The sequence below is a fragment of the Felis catus genome, chromosome F2 (genome assembly GCF_018350175.1).
Source record: "Felis catus isolate Fca126 chromosome F2, F.catus_Fca126_mat1.0, whole genome shotgun sequence".
Taxonomy (NCBI): domain Eukaryota; kingdom Metazoa; phylum Chordata; class Mammalia; order Carnivora; family Felidae; genus Felis; species Felis catus.
Window position 1 is genome coordinate 23820508 of NC_058385.1, and position 25030 is coordinate 23845537.

General features: G+C 43.9%; 1 long non-coding RNA gene across 2 annotated transcripts; it reads left to right on the top strand.

Moving 5' to 3' along the window:
- The first annotated feature begins 9 nt into the window (after positions 1 to 9).
- Positions 10 to 24792, top strand: LOC109496048. Of its 2 annotated transcripts, XR_006592259.1 has the most exons (3): positions 10 to 70; positions 399 to 543; positions 24761 to 24792. It is a non-coding gene; the product is annotated as an uncharacterized LOC109496048 (long non-coding RNA). The 2 variants fall into 2 exon arrangements; XR_002151839.2 differs by lacking the exon at positions 24761 to 24792 and having other exon boundaries at positions 399 to 1967.
- The last annotated feature ends 238 nt before the right edge of the window (positions 24793 to 25030 follow it).

Below are 25030 nucleotides of genomic sequence, written 5' to 3' on the forward strand. Positions count from 1 at the left end.
GAATCCGAAGCAGGCTCCAGGCTCTGAGCTGTCAGCACAAAACTCTACGCAGGACTCGAACCCACAAACGGTGAGATTGTGACCTAAGCCGAAGTTGGATGCTCAACCGACTGAGCCATCCAGGCGTCCCAGCATTATATTTAAATACAGAAGTTGGTTATGACTTTTTTTGAGCTGTGATATTTTTCACAGACAGTATTTCATTTTGTGCTACTTCCTTGGTCAGAAATTCATCCCCTGCTTAAAATCTTCTGGTTATGGAAAAATTAGGCACAGGTGCCAAAAGTATTAAAAACTCACACACTGCTGTTTTCTTTTTTTGAACAAGATTTTTTTCCCTCACTGTATTTTAAGGTCCATTAACATTTTTTTTGTGTTGATAATCTCTTTGTGATCAGGACTGGGGAAAACATGTCCTCCCTCTACCCAAGAGAAATATGCCTGTACATGATGATTCTTCAAACACAGATTTCATTTGCTATTTTTCCTCGCCAATGATCTGAATTCCTGAGAAGTCCAAGAACAAAACTGCCTTCAACCATGGTAATAGTTGCTTAGGGATCATTGACCTTCAGTGCTTCTGTCGCTTATAACCATTTGGCATATTTGATATAATTGTCGTGAAAGCAAGGTGAATTTGAAGTGCCAGTCAAGAACATTAGCATAGCACGTTGATCTTTCCCCAACCATGTTCGGATTGCAGCGATTTCTCTCTGAATTCAGGATGTTTGGCATTTGCAGTCTGTGGTTTGATTTCACCATGTGAATTAAAATGAAAACGCTTCACGTCACGTAAGCAACAGATGTTCTACGTGTGCAAAGTTGTGTAGTCTTGTAATAACTATCTTAAATGTGAAAGAACTTCAAACGATAATAATACTAGGTTAATCCAAGAAGCATTAGCAGTCTCCTCCTCACCCACCCTGAAAAGGGAAGCATTTATGTAACTAATTAGTTTACCATAGTAAATAATCCACTGACATTTATAAGAAGCATTCCTATTGGAGCCTCGAGTAAATATTATGTTACATGTTAAACTATAAATAGGATGAATTGTGGTCCCAGGCCCAGGTTTAAAATGCTACGGAAAATAAGTGAGCTCCATCTGGGTAAAATGGGTGTTACACGTCCTCCATACACAAGTGTCCAATTGCCCAGCTCGGGTTCCCTATAGCTGCTGTGGAAACTTGACGATTCATCTCACTTTCCAGTGCAGCTCTGCGAGGTAGCTAAAAAAGAGTGAATGTTTCTCTTGGGGGAAAAAAAAAAAAACATAGAAGAGGAAAGAAAACAAAGTTTGTAACTGACTTATGGAAGGCGATTCTCTCTAGCTTTAAGTGAATGGTGAAAACAGCATTTCCTACATAAGACAATTTTGAGTTTCTGCTTGCAGCTTAGATGATTTGAAAAGTTTATGCAAGGAAATCATAATGCTCCAGATCATTTTATTACACTTTATCTTAGCCTCGAAGATCTGTGCATTTAGTGATTTTCTTCAAAGCTGCACATCAGGTATAGCAAGAATAAAGCCCAGAGTAGAAAAGTGGATGATGGAACAGGATCTCTACATAGAGAAAGCTTCTCAAGGCCAGAGATTTATGTGAAGCATAAAGCAGGTGCTCAATTTAAGGAAGGCCTAATTAAGAGGGAGCGAGGAGGGGGATAGAAAGGAGAACCAGTATTTTTAGGGCTCACCCAGGCATAGCCAAAGAAGCAGCTGCCTTTCCAGACTATAAGAAAGCACTCACTTGCCCCATTCCTGAAATTCCTACCATGAGAGCCAGACGTTCAAATAAAATCTTTCTCTGTTGAATGGTCACGTTCCTGTGTGTGGCAACATATTGATCCATTCAACTCATTGATTCAACATTTCTTCTGACTCATGAATTTTTCTGGAAATGTAAAGATGTCAGAAAAAGAAAAAAGTTGTTTTCTGTCTTGAAGAAGTTCACAGTCTAGTGAAATAGATAAGAAAACAAATGGTGACTGTCTTAGTCAGTTTGGGCTGCCATATCAAAATACCACAGACTGGGTGGCTGAAACAACAGACATTTATTTCTCGAAATTCTGGAGCCAGATCAAGGTGCTGGCAGATTTCTGTTCCTGGTGAGGCTTCTCTTCCTGGTCGTGTCTTCATGTGAGAGAGAGAGAGAGAGAGAGAGAGAGAGAGAGAGAGAGAGAGAGAGATTGTGCGTGCACTCTAGTGTCTCTTCCTCTTTCTATAAGGACACGAATCCCATCCTGAGGGTCTCACCCTCATGACCTCATCTGTACCTGATCATCTCCCCAAAATCCCACCTCCAAACACCATCACACTGGGGGGGTGGGTAGGGCTTCAACATGTGAATTAGGGGGAGGGACACAAACTTTCAATTCACAACAATGACATTAGTGGGAGATGATTAGGTTCAGATAAGGTCATGAGGGTGAGACTCTCATGATGGGATTAGTATCCTTATAAGAAGAAGAGACACTAGAGAGTGTGTTCTCTCTCTCTCTCTCTCTCTCTCTCTCTCTCTCTCTCTCTCTCTGCCACATGAAGACAGGGGCAGGAAGAGAAGCCTCACCAGGAACAGAATCTGCCAGCACCTTGATCAGCCACCCAGTCCGTGGTATTTTGATATGGCAGCCCAAACTGACCAAGACAGTCATCATTTGTTTTCTTATGTCTCTCTCCCTACTTCACTAGACTATGAACTTCCTTAAGATGGAAAACATACTTTCCTACGTCTGAACAGTTTAATAAGAGATACAAGTAAACAGGCCAGTGTAATGTTGTAAGTGCTGTTAGAGGAATACATCCTATTATAGGAACATACTATAAAAGCTGTTTGGAGGGCACCTGGGTGGCTCAGTTAGTTAAGCGTCCGACTCTTGATCTTGGCTCTCAGGTCATGATCTCATGGTTTGTGAGACTCAGCCCCATATTGGGGTCTGTGCTGACAGCAGGGAGCCTGCTTGGGATTCTCTCTCTCTCTCTCTCTCTCTCTCTCTCTCTCTCTCTCTCTCTCTCCCCCGCCCCCCATGTCACAGCACCTCCCCTCTCAAAATAAATAAATACACTTAAAAAAATTTAAAAAATAGAAGCCATTTGGCCAAGATGAAGAGAATGAAGAATAGGAGAATGAAGAAAACAGAATTTTAAGATACTTTCATCATATACAACTGTTATATTTTTATTTTAAAAAATGTTTTATTTACTTTTGAGAGAGAGAGAGAGAGAGAGAGAGAGAGAGCAAGTGGGAGAGGGGCGGGGAGAGAGAGGAGACAGAGAATCTGAAGCAGGGTCTGAACTATCAGCACAGAGCCCCATGTGGGGCTGGAACTCACGAGCTATGAGATCATGGATGCTTAACTGACTGAGCCCCCCACGTACTCCATAGCTGTTATATTTTTAGATTTCTACTTCCAACTAAAATCATTTTAATATTTTTTGATAGAAAAGGATAGTTAGGTGATTACCTAAATTATTAAATAGCTGTACTACAGATAATGCCCACCTACGTGGTCCTGTGCTTTGGGGACATTCTATAGAATTGCATATTTCTATGTAGAAAGGCAAAAAAAAGCTTTCTACCTAAGGTGGTGGAAAGCTAAGTGGAGAAATAATTGTCTCTACAATAGTTCCCTCTGATTTGGGTGAAGCTTTTGGATTTGGGTGAAAAAAATTCAGGTGTTCAAGATATAATTAAGAAGGGAAAGGGGGGCATGTCAATGTATGCAAATAACCAGGATGCTGTGGTCTGAATAGGTCCCCTCAAAGTTCATATATGAAAATCCAAATCCTAAAGATGATGGCCTTATGAGGTGGGGCCTTTGGGAGGTGGATAAGTCATGAGGATGGAGCCTTCATGAATGGAAATAGTGCCCTTATAAATGACCCCTTGCCCTTTACCTTGTGAGGACATAGCAGGAAGGCACCAAAGATGAACAAGGAGAACAAGTTCTCACCAGAATGTGACCAGGCCGGCACTTTGATGTTGGACTTCCAGCCTCCAGAATCATGAGAAATAAATTTCTGTGTGTATAAGCTACCCAGTGTGGCATTTTGTTAGAGAAGCCCAGGCAGACTAGGACAGAGGGTCACCAGTTACCAGGACCTTCACTGCGCCTCATACCTGGTGATTCCTTAGGTTGTGCCAAAGCCCTTCCCTGTGAGCCGGCCCGTGGAAATCCCCTGGCGTGAAGGATGTTCTTTGCCATCTGGCTTCTGTTACCCCTAAAGAGATGGAAGGGAGGCTACACCCAATATTAATGACGTCAACTGATACTCCCATAGTACCAATAGGCTTAGAAGAAAGAATACAAGGAGTGACAGTAAAGTCACAGTAAATGTCCTCTGTTGGAAAACTATCTCCACATGGCTTTCAAGGGCTGATGTGCCCCCAGTTGATGGATTCCCTTACGTGGAATCTTGCTGGGATGTGAAGAAGGCTGAGTGAGGGCCGCTGCAGGATACCCTTGGCAATCCTTGTGCTGGGGAGTGTGTGCCTTCTGCACGGCTCTGATTAACTCCCCGCATGAAGAGCTGACCCGGCAGGGCAGAGCTGGTACTCACATACCTAGGGAGCCTTGGTTTCTTATCAGAGGATCAGCTTTTAATTCTCTGAAACCACATTGGGACATAGCATCTTCCTGAGGTTGTACAAGGTGCTGGATATTTAAGAGTTCCTCTCCTGTTTTGGTTCCTTTTGTCTAGTACATCTGTTTGGGGAGGGATTCCAGGTGGCAGGGATGGGCTGAGATAGAGACTTCCAGTAGGAATACTTAGGGTACCCAGGGTTACTCCACACATGGTGGCTTTGATGAATGCCCTACCCAGGTGCCTCGAGGACTGAAGGAGGGGCTTCGGAAGGCTACTTAGTGTCCTGCTCTGGGCTTGACCCTGGTCTACCAGCTTTTCTGCTCATCAGTACTCTGCTACCACTCCATGCCCCCTCCAGGTGCTCCAGCCAGAAAGGAGGTGAGCGTGGAGCACCATTTTCCAGGGAGCTCTCATTCAGTAACCTCTCCCTTTGGGAGGGATGATCAAGGACAGCACCTCTTGCCTCCAGAAGATTCTTATCTCACTCTAAAACCCAGATTTCTTGCCATGGCTTCCTGTGCCCTAGCCCCTGCAGATCTCCTTGCTGTCACTCCCTTCATTCCTTAATTCACATCTGCCTTGCTGGCTTCTTGGCTGACCTGGAATGTGACTGGTGTTATCCTGTCTCTGAGCATGTGTGCTCGCTGTTCCTTCTGCCTGGGTTTGTTTGCAAGCCTCACTCTCTTAAGGGCTTCGTTCCAGTGTTTGCTCAAGGGTCTTATCGGAGACCATCCTAGCTAAAGTACTACCTTTTCTCGTCTCCACATCACCTCTCACTCTCTACCTGCATGTATTTCTTTTCCTGGCACTTCCTACCATCTGACATATGTCGTGTTTGATATAATATGACAAGTGCCTCATCACTGAAATGCAAGCTCTTCAAGAGCAGCTACTTGGCATGCCTGGGGCCTAGAACAGTGTGCAGTGCATACTAGGAACAGTCAGAAATACTTTGGGATGCTTGTTGAGTGGGTAAGGGTGGTTTTCTCAAAGAACCCCTCCCCCCCCCGAAACACAACTGTACCTTCACTGTCTCTGTGTGCTCACCTCTGTTCCCTCTCCAACCCACTGCAGTGAAGTTTTCTCCTTGCTTGGACAATGACTTCTTACATTCACCCAGCCATTTTCAGCCTTATTTGACTTGACCTTTCTGAAGCAATTTATGCTATGAAAAGAGTATTAGTAACTTTGGAGCCAGATAGGTTTGGCTTTAATCCCATTTCACCACTGGTAGCTATGTAATCCTGGGCAAGTTATTTCTCCTCTCTGGGATACAATTTCCATTTTAGTTAAATTAGGAAACTAATACTCACTCATGGGATTTTTCCAGGAGCATTAAGTGAGAGAACATATGTAAAACTCCTGGTTCAGGGTTGGGTACTGAATCAGAGCTCAATCAAGGTTCACTCCATTGCTTACTTGCCTTTTCTGCTTCTGTACTCCTCTCTATTCCTTCTTTTCATCTCTGGTTACTTCTTTGTTTCCCTTGTGCTTTTCTTTATCCTTCTCCCACCCCTGGAACTATTGTTCCCCAAGGCTGTCCTTAGCCTTGTCCTCCTCATCTGCTGTGTGCTCCCTGAGTTATCTCGTCCACACCTGTGACCCCAGCTACCATCTGTATATCAGTGATTCCAAGATCCATAGGCCTGTTCTTGTCCTCTCTCCCGGGCTCCAAACTCCTATCTCCCACCTCCTGTCACCCCTGCACCAGATGTCCCACTGTTGTCTCTAGCTCAACATGTTTAATCTCAACTCGTTAACTCCCTTCCTCCTCTAGGCTCTGCTCCTCCACTGCAGAGAAAGGCAAATTCTTCCCAGTTGCTGGAAATAATTTCTAGTTTCTAAATACCCTTCAAGCAGTTTACCCTCTTTCCTGCTCTCTTAATTGCAACTCTCACTTACTTGACTGCCATTGTTTTTAACTAGTCTCCCCATTCAGTATACCCTCTTTTCTAGATAATCCTCTCTATAAACTTCCTAAAATGGAAATGTGATACATCACTTCTTTTTAAAAACAAAATCATTGAATATTACCTGTCACCTTTAAGACCAAGTTCAAACTCTTTAGCATGACATAAAGTTTCATGAATTGGCCCCAAATGTGGGGATCACAAGCCCCCCCCTGCTTCTGCCTTAGGTTGTTCCTTTCACCTGGAACACCCTCGTCTTCCCTTCTGTCCAGTTGGCAAATTTTGCTTAGCCTCACAGTACTCAGTGTAAACACCACCTTCTCTTTAAACCTTTATTGACTTTGCCAAGCTGGAGAAAGTACCTGCCTGTGGAGTCCCTCCACTCCCACACATTCTTATTTTAAGACTTACCACACTCCACTGTAACCCATTGATTTCCCTATTCCTTGTGTGGTCCTACAGACTGGAATGTCACTGAGGCATTTACCACTGTTACCCTCACAGCACAGTGCCTGGCCCTCAGTAAAGAGAGGGCCAGTGAAGAGAGGGGTTAGTGCTTATTTTAGTAGAGCAAACTGGCAGTGGCCTAGCTCATCCTTTAGAGCATTGACCCTGTTGATAAATTCAGCTTTGCCTTAGTCTTGAACCAGTGTTTCCCTATCACATGTCGTGTGTGATCTGGTTCTAGACTTGCTTTAGGCTTCCATTGTTTTTGTCTTTTAGAATTAGCTCACTTTTTCTTGTGAATCTGATTTGGTGGAGTATGTGGAAGTGGTTCATCCACAAGTTCCTCTCAGACTCTGATAGGTCACAATTACTTCTAGTGGGAATAGAAACTCGGGGGCCCTCAGGGCACCTGGGTGGCTCAGTCGGTTGAGCATCCGACTTTGGCTCAGGTCATGATCTCGCAGTCTGTGGGTTCGAGCCCCGCATCAGGCTCTGTGCTGACAGCTCAGAGCCTGGAGCCTTCTTCGGATTCTGTGTCTCCCTCTCTCTCTGCCCCTCTCCCACTCATGCTCTGTCTCTCTCTCTCTCTGTCAAAAATAAATAAACAATAAAAAAAAATTAAAAAAAAAAGAAACTCGGGGGCCCAAAGTCATGTCCCACGTCTGCCACTATGCAGTTTGCGCAAGTCACTTAGCCTCTCAGCTCCACTTTCCTCTTCTGTAAAATGGAAGAATAGTCTTCTTTTTTGAAAATAAGTTTTAAAAATTTATTTATTTATTTTGAGAGAGAGAGAGAGGCAGAGAGGGAGAGAGAGAATCCCATGCAGGCCTCACACTTAGCGTGGAGTCTCTGACACAGGGCTTGATCTCATGACCCCAAGGTCAGACCTGAGCCAGAATGAAGAGTCTGATGCTTAACCAACTGAGCTACCTGGTGCCCTTGGAAGAATATTCTTCTAGATATTCGTGAGGATTAGCTGAAGGTACACAAAAGTACCAAATGCAAGGCAATATTGTTAGGGTGTTGTACCACATGTTTCTACATTTTATAGCATCTTGAAATAAAGAGAGACACATGTCACATGGCTGCCTGGTCTAGCTATTTTGAATGAGGAGAGACCGAATCAAAAATCATGGGTGAAGTCGTGGGGAAATAATGCAGTCCTTAAATAACTCGGAGCATTCAGAACATACCAGAAGACTCTAAGAGAAGTGGTCTAAGAAGCTCTTTTCTTGAAACCTGGACAAGCTGAAATGGAATTTCCTGGGGTGGGGCTGTGAAAACTGGGATGTGTCTGCTTGCTGGGTCTCTCTGAGCTCTGTGCTAGATGAGTTCAGGGCGTTGTCCTGGTACATTCTGCCAACGACCTCTTCTGAGACCATCGGCAATCACTGATGAAGATGTTGCTTTTGCAATTTAGAAATCCAGGAAGCCCCTAAAGAATGTTCCCAACAGAAATTCCCGGAGGTTGTCTGGCGTAACAGCTACAGAAATGAATTGGGAGACAGGAGGCCAGAGCAGGAATGGAGCCATCTATGGACAGACCAGTCTGTTTGGAAAGACTTACCAAGTCACTGTATGTGTCAGGCCCACTGTCAAGCTCTGGAAATACAAAGATGAATAGCAAATAGCTTGTGCTTGTAGTGGAAGAAGTTGGAGGAGGAGTTTGGTATCACCAGGGTCTATAGGAAAGGATTTCCCCAAGGAGACGTGGTCCTTCCCTCAAAGGCTGAACACCACTGAACACTGCAGAAAGGGGACCAAGGCTGCTCTGGGATAGGATGTGTGAGGAAGCCTGGCCTGGGCCCCTCTCTCTACAGCCCTTTCCCGATAACTGTGAGTGACAGGACATCTGTTCTTCTGTCTCTACACCATGGTGGCCTGGTTGCCTCCCAGACCACTGGTATGGTCTGAGCTTTGAACAGCCTGAGAGAATTCTTGTTATGGTTCTATCTGATAGGCACCAATGACTCTCCCACTTAGAGATAACTTCCCCAGAGGTGCTTGGGTGGCTCAGTAGGTTAGCATCTGACTATTGATTTTGGCTCAGGTCATGATCTCACAGTTGGTGAGATAGAGCCCTGCTTTGAGGTCCACGCTGACAGTGCAGAGCTTGCTTAGGATTCTCTCTCTTCATCTCTGTCTGCCCCCCACCAAATAAATAAGTAAACAAAACAAAACAAAAAAAAAGAAAGAAATGTGGAACCTACCTCAGTGGCTCAGCTGGTTAAACATCTGACTCTTGGTTTTGGCTCAGGTCATGATTTCATGATTTGTGAGTTTGAACCCTGCCTCAGACTCTGTTTGGGATTCATTCTCCGTCTCTCTCTGCCCCTCTCCTGCTCACCCTGTCTCTGTCTCTCTCAAACTAAATAAACTTAAAAGAAAAGACATAACTTCCCCCAGAGACTTGTACCATCTGACCTTCCACTATTACAAATCCATTCCTTCAGACTCTCAATGAATGATCATTTGAAACGTGAATAATTCTGCAAATATGAATAATAGCTAATATCTACTGATATTTCCTCTGTGAAACTCTGGTTTAAGGGCTTTACAACGATTAACTCATTTAATTCTCTTCACAACCTGATGAAGTAGGTATTTTTATTATCCCCATTTTGTACGTGATCAATTAAGTAACTAGTCCAAATCAGGTCACACAACTAGAAAGTGGTAGAGACAAGATTTGGATCCAGGCAGACTGGCTCCAAAGTCATACTATTAATCACTATTCTATTCTAGAAAAAGCAGCATTGAGCTTTATTAGCAATTAGTTCCTTAATTTAAATTATGGTAGCCAGTCTTTAATGAATATTTGTGATGTTCCAGGTAACACACTAAGTGATTTTTGCTTATTATTCCATTTATTATTAATAAAATCCAATAGGGTAGTATCATTGGCATTAGCATTTTACAGATGAAGAAAATAAAGACAAGTTGAAGCCACATAAGCAGGAAATACAGAGACAGGACTTGAAACTAGGTGGTTTAATTTCTAAATCCACGTGTGCAACAATGCATTAGACTGTGGAGTATAATTGGGTGAGAGCAGACACCTGTGAACTGGAATGCCCTATAGAAAGTTTTCTCAGGGAGAGGGTGGTTCCTGTGGGGAAAGCCAGTTCAAGGGCTCTGTGGTGCTCTTGGGGGGAAATGGATGTGGAGCAGGGTGGAAACAACCTTTTTTACTCTTCACCCTAACCTGGGGCTAACTCTGCCCTTTGTTCAGCTCAGAATTTGGGGGCTATATTTACTAAAGCTACTTGGCCTACTTAAGAGGCCAAACATTCTATAGTTGAACTTTAAAATCTGAAAGGTTAAGGATCTTCATTCCCAACATCCAATCCAATGCCATATGTAAGTTCACTGATAGACACCAACTATCTCTCTACTTGTACATTCTCATTCATAGGAACTCATGGCTTCTCAAGACAGCCATTGCTTTGTGAGAGCTCTCTATTGCTGCTAAGTTATTAATCTGAAGTTTGCCTTCCTGCAACTCCCTGCTTGGAACTAGACAAGTTGGGCCCTTATGTTTTGCATCCACCTGTCTCATTTCGCATCATTTCCATTTTGAGGGCTCCTTGCAGGCAATCTAAAAAGCTTTGCTTTCTGCTGCCACAGGACCTTTGCTCATGCTGTTCGCTTTGCCTGGAAGGCTCTCTCTTCTCTCTTCCAATCCATTTTATGAATTTTGACTCTTCCTTTCACCTCAATTCAATCATTTCTTCAGGAGATCTTTCCCTATTTCCCCTGACTTGGTGAGATCTCCTAGTTGTATACTTTCAGAATATCATAGTCTTAGATTAAGTTCTCTAAAAACAGAGCCTGAGGTGGGAATATGTGTGCTCATAATTTATTGAAGGAGTGCCCTCAGGAAAACTGGAAGGGAGAGAAGGAAGCAAGATTCTTGTTGCCCAAGAATGTGATTTTGGGCAAAATCTTGATTAAACCTGATCTGGAAGGAAGCTCTGTAGGGTAAACTGAACTGAAGTCTGTCCTGCTTTGAGACAAACATGGAGGCATCTGTACTCCCACCTCAGTCAGTGATTGGCCATGGGCTGCTGGGGTGGGTTAATTTCCAAGCTCTTCCCATAGGAAATGTCAATGGACAACCCTCTAGAGAGGCGCAGGTTGAGGCTTTAGGTAAAAACTAGCCACAGCAGCTGGAGGATGAGCTCACCTACCAAACAAGTAAAAGATATCTCAGAGGTCTGGGTGGGGCACCCACAGGGAATGTTGCAATCAGAACTTCCTTTACACAGAGCATGTGCAAGTAAGACTTCTGCATTTACATGTGTGATTATTTGATTGAAATGTGTCTCTTCCCTTGGACCATAATCTCTTTCTGGACAGGACCTCCATCTTTTTTGCTCTTACAGTTTCCATAGTGCTGAGCATAGGGCTTGTAGACAGTTGGTATTCAGTAGGTATTAGTACGTATTAGTAGTTGAGTAAAACATGGATCAACAAATGAATGTATGAAGCCTACCTCCTCTTTCAGATGATAGCTATCTCTTTTACTTCCATACCTGTTTTCCTATTTATCAGCTTTGGACATTTTCAACTCCCTTCTGTCTTACAGAACCTTTTCCTTTCTGACTTTCTTGAATTACATTTTCCATCCTGTCTAAGAATCCTACATCTTGGTCGTTAATAAGCCAGGGTGTACAGACATTCCTTAAGTGCTTGTTCTCAAGAATGGTGTCAGCCTGCCTTATAACAGCTCCTTATTGTTAAAGGCCTCAAGGAAAGAGAAAAACAGCAGATATAATTTAGATCAAGGTATGTTCCCTCAATGTTCCTTTCTGGGTATCACGGGAAAGAGTGGTGAATGATATTTTTGTTCTCTAGGAAAGTCCTATGGTAACTTCCCATTGATCTTTTGCTATCTCTTACTACCCTGCCTTATACTATTTAGATTGTTGAGGATTTTTATTAATTCTTGCCAATCTGTCCATTGGTTCATTTAATTAGTCAAATCCCACCTGTTGCCATATAGATTGTTGTTGGGGGAGATCAGGGCCCCAGAGGCAATGGGATGAGAAAAAGCTAATTTTTGATGGTAGAGAAGCTGTTTAGAGCTTAAAAGCCTTTAGAGTGTTGAAGGTACTGAGCACTGGGCAGAAGAAACTCTAGCAGATGATAGAAGTTTCTCAGGCACAACTAGTCTGGCTAAAATCCTAGGACTGACTGTGTATGGACGAAGCAGTAGAGTTTCCATGAATGTTCTGTCTTGCAGAAGTGTGTGTGTGTTTCCATCAGTCAACCAAAAATATTGCCTGGGATTTACTCTGTGTCAAGCAGTGTTCTAGAAACTGGGGATACAGCAGTGAATGAGACACAAAGTCTCTGCCTTAAGGAGAGTTTCTGTTTGTGCACGTGTGTGTGTATGTACACACGTGTGTGCCTGGGTGCACCTGTGCACGTATCCAGCTCTATGTTCTGCAGCTCTCTAAATCTGCTCCTGAAACATGCATACTCATTGGGATTTCCACAACTCTCCTAGCACAAGTCTGAGCAGGATGGTATATGGCCCAGCGTGTTAGCCCAGGAGTTAAGAGAGCTTCTATCCATTCCTGACTCTGTACTGCCCTGCTGGGTCACCTTGGGAACTCTATTTCACCTCTCTGAGTCTCAGCATCTTCACTTATGAAACAAAAGTGTTGGTGCAAACGGTCTTCAGCTGTAGAATTCTTGGGATACATTTCCTGTGGGCCTACTATGTGTTGGTCACCTTTGTGATAGCACAGTGGATTTCATTTCCTCATGGAATTATCTGTTGGACTGGTGTTATCTTTGAGGAAGAAACTGAAACCAGAGCCATTGAGTTACTTGCCCAAGGCCATTTAGCAAGCTAGCGTCAGAGCCAGAGTCAGACCTGTTAGAGCTGACTCCAAGTCCAGTGCCTTTGCGGTCACCAGAGCTGACCCACACTGTTCTTCGGTCCTTGCCCCATCCTTACATCTGCTTCCCTCCTCACTCTTGTGCTTGCCATTAGTGGGGAGTGCAAGGTGGCTTTGGTGGGGAGACAGGAGTGGAGGGAAAGTCCCATGTGGATTGGCCACTGCCATGCTGTTTAAGGATCTCTGACTCCACACCCTATTTCATGCTGGTACCAGTGGGTCAGCAGCATGCAGGGGAAAAGGAGAGCCCTCGACAGGAACACTGAGCACACAGGAGCAAGATTTCATGATATTAGCGAATCTGACGTATACCCAGTGACAGGTACCCTCGTTATCATGTTCCTTAGTGTTAAAGAATAAATAGTCTACAGTTGCATAAGTATGATTAGTATTAGATTTTAAAAGTTATGCAATGCACTAATAGATTCAGAAGGAAAGAAGACTTGGCTACAATAGAAAATTCTTTACATTCAATGTTCCCCTGAAACTATTCGAGTCCCAGCTCTGACCTTTCCTGATCTTGTGTTCTTGGGCAGTGGTCCATTTGGCTCCCTGACCTGAGGTTTCATGATCTATGAAATGGGCACAATGACTATAACTAGTTCTTGGGGTTGGGGTAACAATTTGATAAAGACTTGTAAACTGCAACGTGCCAAACAAATGTTAGTTATTTTGTGGTAGGCTTTATGTGATCCTAGTTGCTGGGAATATGAAAATGAAGAGGGCACAGTCCTGGCCTTAAAACTGCAGCTTTCTTGAGGTGCCTGGGTAGCTTAGTTGGTTAGGCATTGGACTCTCGATCTCTGCTCAGGTCATGATCTCACAGTTTGTGAGTTCAAGCCCCACATCAGACTCTGTGCTGGTGGCATGGAGCCTGCTTTGGATTCAGTCTCTCCTTCTCTCTGCCCTCCCCCACTTGTGCCCTTTCTCTCTCTCTCAAAAAAAAAAAAAAATAATAGTAAACTTAGAAAAAAAAAATGCTGCTTTCTTGAAGCCCTTGTGGCCAGGTTACCTTTGGCTTGAGTGTTCTAGTCGCTGCAGGTCACATGGTTTCCTATTTCTCTCATCTCCTACAATGGATGTTATGCGTGAAGCAGATTGAGTTGATTTGAAGGAATATCTCCTTGCCTCCCACGCACACCTCCAGTCTCCCAGTGTAGATTTTCCTAACAGCACCATTTGTTTGTCAGTGGCTGATGGCACAGTACAGAAGCAGAACGAAGAGTGGATTGCTGGCATGAATTGCTGGTGGGGAGGAGAAGCCCCCCAGAGCGGCCTGGAACAGCGGAGATTAGGAGCCAGGGACACTGACTTTATCCAGATGTAAGGGGTAAATGCAACAAGACCACACATTGTCCATTCATAACAACCTCCCTTCTTCTGTTAGCCAGAGAGCCCCAGTTTGAGCTGAGTACATGACCACTAAGCTCCATTATACCTGGGTGTACCTATGCGACTGAGTTCTATGATGTGCACAGAAGTGATGTGTACAACTTCTGGGTTGTGGACTTAAAGGGCTGAAGTATTTACACAGTCTTCTCACCTTCCCCTAGGCTGGAATGTTGACATGATGGCTGGAGCTATGGCAGCCGTCTTAGACTACACAGTGTCAGCGGCATACTGAGAATGGCAGAACAAGATCAAAAGTGCCTGTGTTCCCAACACCAAAGGGATGTCATTATGTCTTTTTTATAAAGATTTTATTTTATTATTTAAAAAACTTTTTAAGTTTATTTATTTATATTTAGGGAAACAGAAACCACATGAGTGGGGAGAGGCAGAGAGAGAGAGAAAGAGAATCCCCTCAGGCCCCATGCTGCCAGCACAGAACCCGATGCAGGGCCCCAAATTGCGAAACCACAAGATCATGACCTGAGCTGAAATCAAGAGTCAGAGGCTTAACTGACTGAGCCACCCAGGTGTCCCATAAAGATTTTACTTTTAAGTAATCTCTACCCCCAGTGGGCTCGAACTAATAACTCCAAGATCAAGAGTCACATGCTCTACTCACTGAGCCAGCCAGGTGCCCCAACGGATGTCATCATTAGTAATGGACTACTTCCACACCGCCTGCTATATAAGGGAGAAATATATCCCATTTTTCTTTTTTTTTTTAATCTTCTAATATTTATTTATTTTTGGAGGAGAGACAGAGCATGAAGGCAGGAGGGGCAGAGAGAGAGGGAGACACAGAATCTGAAACGGGCTCCAGGGTCTGAGGTGTCAGCACAGAGCCTGATGGAGGGCTCGAACTCCTGAACTGCAAGATCATGACGTGAGCTGAAGTCGGCCGCTTAACCAACGGAGCCACCCAGGCGCCCTTATCCTATTTTTCTTGGGCCTCTGTTATTTTGGCATCTGTTACGGCAGCTGTATTCTAACGAATCCAGCCAGAAAGGGGTTTTTTTTTTTTTTAAATCCTTTTTTAAATGTTTATTTATTTATTTATTTATTTATTTTTTGAGAGAGAGAGAGAGAGAGAGAGACAGCAAGCAGGGAAGGGCCAGAGAGAGAGGGAGACACAGAATCTGAAGCAGGCTCCAGGCTCCAAGCTGCCAGCACAGAGCCCGATGCGGGGCTCGAACTCACAGACCGTGGGATCATGACCTGAGCTGTAGTCAGCCGCCCAACCGACTGAGCCACCCAGGCGCCCCAAGAAAGGGTATTTTTGTGCCCTGCTGGTGATGGACACTTCTATACACTGTGGGAACCATTTGGTTGAGGTGGTTATAATTTCATGCAATACATTCAGACATAGATATTTCAAGAGTGTTTTGGCATTACCACATAATAATCGTTGGGCGAGTTATTAACCTCTGTGTCTCAGCTTCTTCATCTGTAAATAATAATAATAACAGACCTAACAATACCAGCTTCTAGCATTTTGTTGAGCACATAGCTTGGTTCAGGCGCCAGTTGGGATTAAGTGAAGTAAGAAATTCTTAAAGAAACATATAAATGTGAATTATTTTAAACTTTATTGTACATATACATATATATACATATTGTACATATATTATTTTTTTCCATACTGATTTCTTGTTAACAGCTAATGGGCATTGACCACTTTATGAGGCTTACCATCCCCCAAAAGACCTCATTTAAAATTGAGCATATTATAGATACTTAATGAATGTCTGTTAAAGCCATAGCTTATTTTTTAGTGTTTATTTATTAAAAAAAATTTTAACATTTATTTATTTTTGAGAGAGAGAGAGAGAGCAGGGGAGGGCAGAGAGAGACAGACACAGAATCCAAAGCTGGTTCCAGAGTCTGAGCTGTCAGCACAGAGCCTGATGTAGGGCTTGAACTCATGGACCTGCGAGATCATGACCTGAGCTAAAGTCGGACGCTTAACAGACTGAGCCACCCAGGAACCCCAATGCTTATTTATTTTTGAGGGAGAGATAGAGAGAGAGAGTGCATATGGGGGAAATGCCGGGAGAGGGAGACAGAGTATCTGAAGTGGGCTCTGTGTTGACAGCAGGAAGCCTGATGTGGGGCTCGAACTCACAAACCGTGAGATCAGGACCTGAGCTGAAGTCAGACACTCGGCTGACTAAGCTACCCAGGCACCCCGGCATAGTTTATTTTTAATATTTCTATTTACAGAATATTTTTGTCTTAATTAAAAAAAATTAATTGTGTTATATACCATAAAGCTTACCGTTTTAACCATTTTTAAGTGTACAATTCAGTGGCATTAAGTCCATTCATGTTGTGCGGCCATCACCACCATCCATTTCCAGAAAGTTTTCATCATCCCAAACAGAAATCTCACACCCATTGAACATAACTCCCCATTTCCCCTCCCCTTCCAGCCTCTGGTAAACTGCGTTCTATTTTCTGTCGCTATGACTTTGCCTTTTCTGGGTACCTCACAGAAGTAGAATCCTATAGCATTTGTCCTTTTGCGTCTGGCTTGTTTCACTTGGCATGTTTTCAAGGTTCATCCATGTTGCAGCACATGTCAGAATTCTGTTCCTTGCTAAAGCTGAACAATATTCTGTTGTGTGCATATAGCACATTTTGTGTATCCATTCGTCTGTTGGTGGACACCTGGGTTCCTCCTACCTTTTGGCTGTTGTGAATAAATCCTCTGTAAACGTGAGTGTACAGGTTGTTGGTTTCTTGTTAAGGCAGCAATTTTGACTTCTCCTCTGCAGTGGACAGCTCTGTTTCCATGGGGCGGGGCGGTGCTGGGACCCGCCAGCAGAGTTTCTGCTGGAGGCGTGCATGGAATATTGAAAATGCCTTTTTGGTGCCTAGACACAACAACTGGTCCCTGGCACAGCCGTGAGAATGTTTGCACTGTGTTGCCATCGCCTCGCTTTGCACGGAAGGACGCCGAGGGACAGAGAGAACGTGGGGAGGGTGACATTGGCGTGTATGGGCACAACCTACATTTGTGCAAGTGAGCTTCTCTCTGTGTGTTCCCGGATGTAACGTGTCCAACCTGACATTGGCCGGCTGCATGAAGGGGAGCCTCGATTTGCGGAAGAGAGTCAGAGGCTGGCGTCTTGGAGCTAGAGGTCAGGCTTCCATACCCCGGTACTGTAAGTGCTGTCTGTGTTTGGCTGATAATCCTGTGGTCTCAGGGTTGGCTCCCTGTTATAGAAACAGAAGCTGATGACTTTGAAGCTGTGTTACAGAAGAAGAATGCCTGAGGAATGTGGCCATTACTCCAACTTCTGAGAAATGCAATCATAAGGATTCTCACTTAGGTCATCTAGCTCCAAAGACATGGCTCCCCAGGCCTGCAGATTTAATACTGGCTGCCAGTGAATTTTAGAGTCCGCATCAACATAGAAACCACTGCATGGCCTTGGAGTCTGTCACGTTGATCCTACAGTCTGTGATATCAGATTCCCGGATGATGGGATTTTGACTGTCTCTAAGTTTCAGACAAAGTCAGATGAGGACAGCACAGGCAGGTGTTCTCATATGTCCTTGGTTTGGGGAACTGTCCCTTTGAGTTTCAATCATTCAGTAAAAGTTCAGATCCTTTCATGTGTTGTGGTTTTAAACTTTCTGTTTTTACTGCTTGCCAAAGTGTGTAAAAGGCCTAATAAGATACACTAAGAAAAATAAGGATGTTGGGTTGTGTTAGAAAAAAAAAAAGGACTTACGTTTAATTTTTTGGTTAAAGGCAGGAATAAAAGAGTTTATGGAATAGAATAGCCCCAACTCCACTAGCTTGGGTCCAGTGCCCTCATTTGTTCTGCTTGCTGGGTTTCTAAAAAATTAAATCATTCTCTCTCTCTCTCCTTCTTTAGTTGAAAAAGAAATATACGCACATTGCCTTAGCCCAGGAAACAGAGCTTGAAGCAATGCTTAAGTGCTATTGGTTAATTGGGAGGGACAAGGACATACTGGCCAGAGTGAGAAACGAGGTGTGGAGGTAGGGAAGCACGGGAAGCAAATGTAAGGCGGCCTATTACTTCGCATACACTGAGAAGGTGGCTGCTGTTTCACAAAGGGCTCTAGACAGTTTCTCTGTCCCGTGAGGTGGCTCCAGACAAGATGCGCAGGAACGCCACACACTGGAGCAGTCCACTGGGGATGAATGAGGAAGAAATGTATTTGTTGCCTGTCTTCTACCCCCTGTCTTTCCATGAGTTGAAGTTCACCCCCGGGGTGTTATTGCCCCTGCCCCCTCAGGTTGTTTCACCTGATCCCCTAGCAACTGTGGAGGTTGGACCCCACCATGTGGTGTTCCCTCTGAAGCGGTGGGAGGAGCCAGAGACACTGGCCCTGAGCTCACCTGGTAAAACCAGTGTGTTACCACAGCAGCAGGTGAGCAGAGGGAACAGCAGGTCTAGAAAGAGCTGAAGCTACAGAATTGGGGGTAGCCCCTAAGATATGTTGATATAGGCATAGTAAACATTCAAGCAGTACAAAAGAGTATCCAATAAATACGTTTCCCTTCTACCACGGACCTTCAAGTCACCGTCTGTAGTTTGTCACAACATCCTGTATATACAAAGGATTCATCTCTGTTGGTAAAATTGTATCAGGATAAGATTTTGCTGCTTGTGGTAGAAACCCCAAATATGGGGTTTCAAAAAGATAGAGCTTTATTGTTCTCCATTGTGAAGAGTCCGAGGAAGGCAGGAGGGAGGCAGACAAATGGTAGCTTCCGGGTTATCATAATGCTCCATCAATCTAGCATGGTTTCTTCCTCAAAGTTGCTCTTTGTTCCAGAAGAGTTACTGCAGCTCCAGCCATCATATCCATGTACCAGGCCAAAATTAAAAAGGAAGGACAAACGGGCGTGTTCTCCTGGCTGAGTTAACTTAATTGAAGCAGCTTTCTTAGTGACCCTGCCCAGCTTACAGCTCATGATCACCTCCAACAGCAAGGGAGGCTGGGAAATAAGGTGTTTGTTTTCAGGTACTTTGGGGAACCCAGGAGAAAGTCAGGGTTCATTTAGTAAGAATTAAGGAAAGAATGAATACTGGGAAGACAGCTAGTGGCTTTATTTTACACAAATTCTATACCATGCTTTTTACAATTTAATGTTTATTGTAATCTATATACACTCAATCACTTCGAATATGTGCATTGCACTCTGTGCTGTGGAAATACTAAAATGTGCTTAACATGTCCTTTATGGGTAGATACTTAAATTATTTCCAATATGTTGGCTATTATAAATAGCACTGCAATTAACATCCATATATATATGGATATATAGATAGATAGATCACTCATTATTCAAATATACGTCTCCAGGATAAATTTACAAATGAGGAATGGCTGGGTCAAAAGGATAACTGTATTTTACCTTTCACTAAATAGTGTCAAATAGCTTTCCAAAGTGTCAACATTAATTCACATTACTCAACAGTTATATATGTGTTTATTGTCTTCCAGATAAGCACTGTGAAGGGAACACAGATAATCCTGTGTATTATTAAACTTTATGACTCCCTCCAACTTCATAGGTAAAAATGCGATCCAGTCAGTTTGAATTTCATTCTCTTATGAACTTTTTAAGTGATCATAGGCTGCTCTCAATCCTGCTTATGTCCTGGTCCTAAACCGGTTTAGATCAATGACTATTTATATGACTCTTCAAGATTCAGAAAGAAAGATTTAATTTCTCAAGTTGCAATCCATTCTAGTAGATTAAAATTAAAAAAATTTTAACATAACGGCTTTATTGCTATTTAATTCACATGTAAATTCACCCTGGTAAAAAATAAAAAACAAAAACAACTTCACTCTCGTAAAGTGTGTAATTCGCTGGATTTTAGTACATTCAGAGTTGTGCAACCATCGCTATTATCTAATTTTAGAACATTTTCCTCATCCTCAGAAGGAACCTGTTACCCATTAATAGCACTCCTTGTTTCCTCCCTCCCCACAGTCCGTGACAACCACCTAGTCTACTTTCTGTCTCTGTGGATTTGCCTATTTGTCTGTTTTGGACATTCCATATAAATGGAATCATACAGTGTGTGGCCTTTTGTGACTGACTCCTTTCACTTGGCACAATGTTTTCAAACATCATCCACAATGTGGTAGCTTTCAGTACCCCATTCCTTATTTTATTTTTGGTAAGATATACTAACAACATTTATCATTTTAATAGTTCGTGAGTGTACAATTCAGTAGCATTAAATATATTCATCGTGTTGTCAACCCATCACCACTATCTATACCCCCAAATTTTTCATCCTCCCCAATGTAAATTCTATACCCATTAAACAATAACTCTACCTTCCTACCTCCCCCAACCTCTGGTAACCTCTCTTCTACTTTCTGTCTGTGAATTGCCTGTTCTCGGCACCCCCTAGAAAGGGAATCAGACAATATTTGTCTCTCTGTGTCTAGCTGATTTCACAAGGCATAATGTTTTCAAGGTTCATTCGTTTTGTAGCATATAGTCCATTTGTTTTCTGTGGCTGAATAGTATTCCACGGCATGTGTGCATCACATTTTGAATGTATTTTATGTAAGTAAGGTTGAGGTGAAACATTTTTAAAACTGTTTTTGTTTGTTTGTTTGTTTATTTATTTAGAGAGAATGAGCAGAGGAGGGACAAAGAGAGAGGAGAGAGAGAATCCCAAGCAGGCTCCTGCTCCACACTGAACCCGATGCAGGGCTCGATGCCACGACTGAGATCATGACCTGAGCCAAAATCTAGAGTTGCATGCTTAACCAACTGAGCCACCCAGGTGCCCCTAAGACTGTCTTTATAAAACAGGAAGTTTTTCATTATATTTTAGCAGCATACATCCCCCTGTAGTTTTAACTCATTTTCCTTCCATAGAGATTTGTTCATTCATTCACTAATTCAGCAAACATTTATTGAGCAACTTCCTTGCTCCCAACTCCGGGGTAGAATGCAAAGGAGAATAAAGAATGGTCTCTATTTCCAATGAGCCAACAGTGGAAAAGGAAAAAAGGAAGGCAATTAACAATTACTCATTGCTACAGCAATAGGAAGGGCCTATTCATTCTGAGGAGGTCAGGGAATGTTTCTTTTGAGAAATAATGATTGACTTGAGCATTAAAGAATGAGGTTGGACAAGTGTGGTGGGAGGGGGATGACCTTCCAGGTAGGGTGAAAGCACAGGTAAAGAAAGTCATGAGAGTCTGGGTGGCTTAGTCAGTTAAGCATTGACTTCAGTTCAGGTCATGATGTCATGGTTGGTGAGCTCGTGCCATACTTTGGGTGAGATCGAGCCCCACTTCATGTGTGCACGAGGCCTGCTTCAGGTGAGCATGAGTCCTGCTTCTGTCTCTCTCTGCCTCTCTCTCTGACCCTTGCTCACTCTTCCCCCTCACTCTCAAAAGAAAGAAAGAAAGAAAAGAAAGAAAGAAAGAAAGAAAGAAAGAAAGAAAGAAAGAAAGAAAGAAAGAAAGAAAGAAAATCATGAGACATATGAGGAAGCATGGTGCATTTACATGGTGTCTTTGAGGTTGTTATCGTATGAAGTATCACATTGGGGATCTGTAGTACAATGCTGGTCTCAAAACCAAAGGTGAGCAGACCCTGTCCCTGGAGGCCTTTACTATATAATACAGATGGGAACTTATGAGAGGCCCAACTAAGTCAGAGACAGTGGAAATGAAGTGGGGGATAGATTCAAAGAATATTTAGTGACATTGAATAGATGGGAGTTGGTGATAAATTACATTTGACCAATGAAAAGGAAGAAGTACATAGGATTACAAAGATAACAGCCTCAGGGACCTAGAGGGGAGTGAGGAGTTTGGTTAGAGACCTAAATGTGGTTTGTAAACACCTTAAGTTACATTTTAAGTAAACTTGGACCAGGTCCAAAGCTTTCAAAAGGCTCCAGAAAAGGTAGATTAAGTGTTCTGCTCTCCCTTCAAAGTCCAGTTCAATTTTCCCATTTGACCTCTTAAATATGGAATCTCTTGTACTGTTGCTGACACATCACTGGATCAGGTTTTCTTTCTTTCTTTCTGTCTTTCTGTCTTTTTTTCTCTCTCTCTCTCTCTTTTTTGTCAAATTGGTTTCCATACAATACCCAGTGCTCATCCCAAGAAGTGCCCTCCTCAACGCCCATCACTCACTTTCCCCTCTCCTTCACCTCCCATCAACCCTCAGTTTGTTCTCAGTATTTTTTTTAAATTTTTTTTAACATTTATTTATTTTTTTTAATTTTTTTTAAACATTTATTTATTTTTGAGACAGAGAGAGACAGAGCATGAGCAGGGGAGGGTCAGAGAGAGAGGGAGACACAGAATCTGAAACAGGCTCCAGGCTCTGAGCTGTCAGCACAGAGCCCGATGCGGGGCTCGAACTCACGGACCGTGAGATCGTGACCTGAGCCGAAGTCTGCCGCTTAACCGACTGAGCCACCCAGGTGCTCCCTGTTCTCAGTATTTAAGAGTCTCTTATGGTTTGCCTCTTTCCCTCTCTGTAACTCTCCCCCCCCTCTGCCCCCCCACTGGATCAGGTTTCTATTCCTCTCCCTTCCTCTCTTTCCTCTCAGTCCTCCCTTCCCCCTCTGTTTCCTTGCAATATTCTTTTACAAATTTATGTTGAACCATCCTATGGCTGGCCAGGGAGAGAAGGAGCCCAGGACTTTCTTTCTTTCTTTTTTAAGTTTATTTATTTATTTTGAGAGGGGGGGGGGGAGAGCGCAAGCATGAGCAGGGGAGGGGCAGAGAGAGAGGGAGAGAGAGAGAGAGAGAGAGAGAGAGAGAGAGAGAGAGAGAGAGAGAGAGAGAGAAAGAGAGAGAGAGAGAATCCCAAGCAGGCTCTGGGCTATCAGTGCAGAGCCCAACACGGGGCTCAATCTCATGAACCGTGAGATCATGACCTGAGCTTAAATTAAGGATCGGAAGCTTAACCACCACCAAAGCGCCTGGGGGAACCCAGGCCTTTCTGTGCAGCACTCCTTTCCCCCCAGTGCTCGCCTGCGTTGTGGTTCCTCCCTGTGTTGGAGAGCTCGTCAGAGCCCAGTGGACACAAAGGAATTCACTTTCTGGCTGGTTCCCTTGGTGAGGGCGCTGCGTGGAACCAGCAGATGCCTCACAAGGAGGAAAAGCTGTTGTTAGGGTAGGAAGTGCGGGTAATTGGCGTGCCGTCTTCCGCCTGCCGACGCTGCCCTGAAAACAAGCCGCCATAGAGTTCAGCTGTGCTTCCTGCACACAGGCTCTGTTCTTCTTTGGGAATTAGAAACACACTGATCTGAGCTGTAAAAGCTGATGGTTGGAGACAGTCCAATTGCATACATCATCTGAGAGGCTCTAACAGACGTATTGTTCTGTCAGCGGGGCCGCCAGGGTGGTGACCGAGCTGGCTTTTGACTGCTGCTTTTCCTCTGCTGTGACCCAGAATTTCAGTAGCACAGTGCTGGGCCCAGGAAGCCCAGGGGACTCAGGGAGTCAATGCGTGTCTGCCTCCTTTGCCAGAATGCAAGCTTTCTGAGGACAGGGGAGTGGAGTTTACTTTTGTGCATTTGTGATTCCCAAAGCACCTTGCCTCCTGTTCTTCCAGAGAAAAGGTAGTTCAAGTCCATTTACTGAATTGGCCTGGTTCTGAGAAAGTGGCATCATCGCGTTCTCCCTTTCCCGGCCCATTCTCAGGTGAGCTGATAGGGCTTGGAGCAGGTGTTCACGTTACCAATTTCCCAGGATCTCTCTCAAGAGGGCAGACACAGCATTGCCTTCTCCTTGGTGTCTGGGGATGGCTAAGGGATCAGCTGAAGAGGAAAGAGCTTACCTCCCCTTGGGGTCTGGGGGACACACTAATATCTCATGCTTTCCCACAAGGCTGAAGCTGGAGAACATGACTTTCACTTGGTGACCTGATGACCCCGGAGGGAACGCCCTCCCCAAGCTTGCTGGCTCACCAAAGGCCCACCTCCAACCCTTTATTGGTCTGCTTGTGTGCCGGAGCCCCCATCAGCCTGAGCTTCTCTGCTCGAATGGCTGCGGTTGGGGTGTGGGACACAGATTCATGAACAAGGAAAGAGCCACAGCCACTGGCTACAAAAACCAAGTGGGGCATCGGGTCCAGGTGAGTCTCCAAAGCAAACTCCTTCCACAGACAAGGTAAGAAAGAAATTTTACCAAGAAAAAAAAAAACACGAGCATTCTTAAGAGGAAGAAATTAGAGCTTTCAGGAGGTTTTATGGAACTAAAGAATTATGGTTTTTTGAAGAAATTCAATAGATGCATTTTGAGCACTTATTTCTGTAAAAAGAAAACACCTTTTGCTGAGCATTTTGAGGAGTATAATGATGACTGAGATTGCCCTTAAGGAGTTTATAATCTGCTGAAGAAAAGAGACTAAAACAAGTAGAAGTGGAGAAAGAAGGGTGACAGAAGAGCTTATATGAAGTAAGAAACAGTGTTTTTGCTCGTAGGAGCCATTAGTTCTTTTAAATTTTTTTTAAATGTTTATTTATTTTGAGAGAGAGAGAGAGAGACAGAGCATGAGCAGGGGAGGAGCAGAGAGAGACACAGAATCTGAAACAGGCTCCAGGCTCCGAGCTGTCAGCACAGAGCCCGACACGGGGCTCGAACTCACAAACCGTGAGATCATGACCTGAGCCGAAGCCGGACGCTCAGCCGACTGAGCCACCCAGGCGCCCCCTTTTTAATTTTTTTAATGTTTATTTTTGAGAGACAGAGCACGTGCGAGGGAGGGGCAGAGAGAGAGAGAGACACACAGCATTCGAAGCCAGCTC